This window comes from Eleutherodactylus coqui, chromosome 3 (assembly GCF_035609145.1).
Source record: "Eleutherodactylus coqui strain aEleCoq1 chromosome 3, aEleCoq1.hap1, whole genome shotgun sequence".
In the NCBI taxonomy this organism is placed as follows: domain Eukaryota; kingdom Metazoa; phylum Chordata; class Amphibia; order Anura; family Eleutherodactylidae; genus Eleutherodactylus; species Eleutherodactylus coqui.
The window spans coordinates 226,993,716-226,998,302 of record NC_089839.1 but is presented as its reverse complement, the minus strand read 5'-3'; positions in this window follow the sequence as shown (position 1 = coordinate 226,998,302).

The window sequence follows — 4,587 nt, the reverse complement described above, 5'->3', positions numbered from 1 at the left end:
AACTGTTGATGGCCTTTCCTAAAGGCCCATTTACATGGAGTGATGATTGCTCAAAAAAAAAAAAATTGCTAAAAAGTGATTGAGCGATAATCGTTGCATCTAAATGCGAGGCCATTGTGAACTTTTTGTGCACTGCTAGCTGATCGTTAAATTCAGTCCAACCTAAAAATCATCGTTCAGCCTTATCAGCAGTTCTCCGTGGGTAGTGTTGATAGCATTGTTTCCCGCTAGAGAACAAAAAACACTGAAAGCCGATAAGAGCCCTCGGGCTATTAACAGCTTTCAGCTGAGGCTTCATTTGCAGACTTATTTGTTCTTAAGTAGCTACCTAATAGTTTATGTAAAATGATTGCTCAAAGCTGTCACTCAAACTGTCATTTGAGCGATCATTGCTCCATGTAAATGGGCCTTTAAGATAGCTCATCACTAGTAAATTGGTGGGGGTCCATTGCCTGAGACCCCTGGCAATTAGCTGTTTGCCAGGCCAGTGTGCTTGTACACTGAGCTGATTTCTGTAGAAAGCAGACAGCTCCATTCCCACTTCAGTGGCCAAGCTTGGAATTGCAAGCAAAGTTCCCATTCATTTCAATGCCTGCAATACCAAGCCTGGCCACTACAGTAAGAACATAACTGTCTGCTTCTGTCAGAATTCAGTTTAGTATACAAGTGCATCGGCCTGGCAAACAACTGATTAGCAGGAGTCTAAGGCCGCCTGCAGACGGCCGGGTCGGATCCTGCTGCAAGAATTCTCAGCTGGATGCGGACCCGTGCCCCTGCAGAAAACTGCAGCTCACCTGCTACCAGTGTCTTCTATCTGCCGGCGCATGCGCAGAGCGGAGGCGGCTCGTCACTACTGACATTTCTGTGCAGACCTCTGCAATACCTGCACACAAATAGAACATGCTGCGATGTGTTTTCCGCACGTGTTTCCACGTGGACAAATCGCGGCTGTGTGCATAGGATTGCATTATCTAATGCGAACCTATGGCAGCGGGCATGGGCGGAAATTCTGCGTAAAATCCCGCTGTGGAATTTCCGCTTGTGTGCAGGGGGCCCTAGGCAACAGATGCCCACCAATCTACTACTGATGACTTATCCTGAGGATATACTATCCAGACGTTTACAAAAGGGGTTGTCCAGGATTAATATACTGCTGATCTTCATTTAGAATAGCTTATCAATATAGATTGCCACTTGGGACCCCTGTCTATCAGCTGATTAAAGAGGCTGAGGCAATTAAGTTAGAACTACAGCCTCTTTTCAGACCTGCAATGTCATGTTCCTCGGTCACATGGCCTGAGAGTAGCTCAGTCCCAATCAAATAAATGGAACAAAGCTGCTACACCAGGCGCAGAGGCTATGAAATGTACGGCGCTGTGCCTGGTATGCGGTGAAGTGGCCGCAGCAGCTTCAGATAGGTGAGCAGCAGGGGTCCCGAGTGGCGAATCTGATATCCTGAGGTCAGGTTAGCAATATTTTAGAACCAGAAAAGCCCCTTTTACAGCACAATAATGCTCTATGCTGCTCTCCTGAGATACTCTATGCTGCTGTGAACCCTGTGTTATGATACTGCCCCACCACATGGAGACCTGTCCTTGCTATCACATGAGTGCACAGATCACTTACCCACCTCCACCTCCCTAAAATATCAGCAAACTGACATCCTCTGTGCTGTTGGGTACTCTACTCTTTCCACTATGTAGCTCTGCCTCCTCTCATCATGACACTGTTTATAAAGCACATACGGTATTTCACAAGTCCTAGATTGCAAAATTTGGGGTAAATGTTGTCCTCAATGTGGTGCTCACAGTTTATGGTAAAATGAACTTTGGAAAGGAAAATACTTGAGTTGCCCGCTGACTCCGAGGTTAGCAGTACTTTAGGAGTCTATACAACCACAACCTCTTAAACCTTGTGCCTCCCTATTGGACTGCGTGTCCTTATATGACTGAGATAAAAATGGCCACATTGTCCGAAAAACACAATCCTGTATTTGGAAATACAGTTTAGTCAAACCCGTCCTATAAAATAACTGTCCGGACCGTTGTGCTTATTTCCTCCGAACCCTGCGGTGTGCGGTTACACTTCCATGTGAAATTGCAGGTTTGGTAAGACATGATGGCCGATTTAGTAACAATTAAAATGTTACACTGTGAAGAAATCCGGGATTGGAGAAGTTGGTAACAACAGTTGAGAAATAGATAGATAATGAGATAGATAGGGTATTTAACATTACTCACATTTGTTCTCCACAGACTGCGGCTCCTGATGAATCACACATCTGTCAGACAGTCAGGAACTTTTCAGCACTTTGTTCTGCATCTGTCAGACTGAATATTCATGGTTTAGTCTAGGATACATTTTTCCGGTGTTTTCTCGCCCTTGGACACAGCTACATCATGTGGGATGTCATGTTAATGTCACTCTTCCAGCACAGTTCATTATAACCCCCTTCAATGGTGACCAGAATTGTGCAAAACAAAGCAAAATCTAATAATTCCATGCAAGTCATCCCGCACCCTGGGGAAGGGGCAACTTCCACAATGAAAAACAACTTATAAGACAAACTATAAACTTCCTTGGCGTCTCTTCTGGTCATTGCGCACACAGAGAGGATGTGACCCTGGAGGAAGAACAGCAGAAAAAAAGGAGTGGTCCTGAAAGGGTTAAACTCATAAAATAGTGGCTAATCTGTCCTGACCAATGCTTGGCTATTGGCACTTTGGCTGTAGAAGGCATGTTAACCATCCATATCTATGCAGGGATTAGATTACAAGCTCTTAACCCTTACTGACCCACAGTAATCATCTCCTATCTGTGAAGGAAACTGCCACCACAGAAAAGCTTGGTTTCCATTGGAATCAGTAGATGGGAGAAGTTCTGTGTTGGCTTGTTTTATTTTGGTCAAGAAATGAGGGTCTTGACTGGGAGACCCCCTCTATGAGCTCAGATTTACTGGCCTGGAAATGTGACGGACTCTTCTGTAGACTTGTCATTCTGAAGGGATTTTGAAATTCAAATAGTTCTTTGAAGGGTTCACATAATTGTAGCAGTGAATGTGAACAACTAGATGATTGCCGTTTACACGCAGCAACGAGCAAACAACTATCTTTATACCTGCATGAAAGAACGACGAGGGAGAAGCAACAAATTTGCATTCGTTGGCCGTGTTTATACAGTAAATGAACATTCAAATTCACGTGATCCAACGATTTTTTTTTGAACGACCATCGTTCCATGTAAAAGGGCCCTAAGGAAAACAAAGGTGGCAGACCAACCGATTTATGTAGTGCACCCAACCCTTGCAATATGTGGTCGGTGTGCCGGTGGGTGCTCATCCGTATTTTGCCCCCTGTATAACACTCCCCGATCTAGAAATCTCGCGGTCTGCACACTGAGGGATGTGGTTCTACACCTGAACTTGTATTTTGTATCAGTAAGTATGGGATTTTTGGGTTGATTTGTCATATTACATACAGGACTGTACTACAAATTTACTACATTGTAAATTTGGGTTCACACAATTGTAGCAGTATCTATTGGAATGTACCATATTGTAACAATGTATTACAATCTGGACTGTATCACAGTTACAATGTATCACATACATTGTAGCAATATGGTACATTCCTGTATCACACACAAGATCATATTACACAGTTACAATTTATCACAGTTATGGTTTGGGAATGGATATAGTTTGTGCTTGTGAAGAATGCCTACTAGGCATGAGGAGACTTAAAAGGCCATGCAATGCTCCTCTGGGAAATGTGGTATGCAAATGGAAGACGGTCAAATGCCCCCCCGCAGCATCACCTATTAGAAGGCAGCCATTGACTTGTAGGAAAGCTGCCTTCTAGGTGGTGCTGCAGAAACATTGTACCATACAGCAACAATGTATTACATGCAGGACTGTACCACAATGTTACAATATATCACACAGGACTGTATCATATAGCAACAATGTATCATGTTGAGAAATGTATCACATGGTAACAATGTATCACATACAGGACTGTACCATATGGTAACAATGTATCACATACAGGACTGTACCATATGGTAACAATGTATCACATACAGGACTGTACCATATGGTAACAATGTATCATATACAGGACTGTACCACAAAGTTAGAATCTATCACACAGGACTGTATCATATAGTAACAATGTATCATTTTCAGAAATGTACCACATGGTAACAATGTATCATATACAGGACTGTACCATATGGAAACAGTGTATCATATGTAGGACTGTTCCATTGTATCATATAGTAACAATGTATCACACTTCTCTTTATTTGCACTCACTATCAAACTTTGCAGATCCAGCAGACTGTGTGAGAACAGAAGCTCCCAGGACGGTCTATACCATGTCTCACATAGGAGGGGGGGGACACAAAAGGGTAGTTCTTTTTGGCTTGAGAAAAATCCTTAAATCATGTGATCACATATAAAGAGGTAAAAAGCTGAGGAAGAAGACTGAAATTACAGAGCAGGCTTACAAAAAGTTTTTTGAGGCTTACTGGTGTGATCCACCCCCAAGAAGGTAGGGGCAGGTGGTACACTCCTCTGTGGGTTCT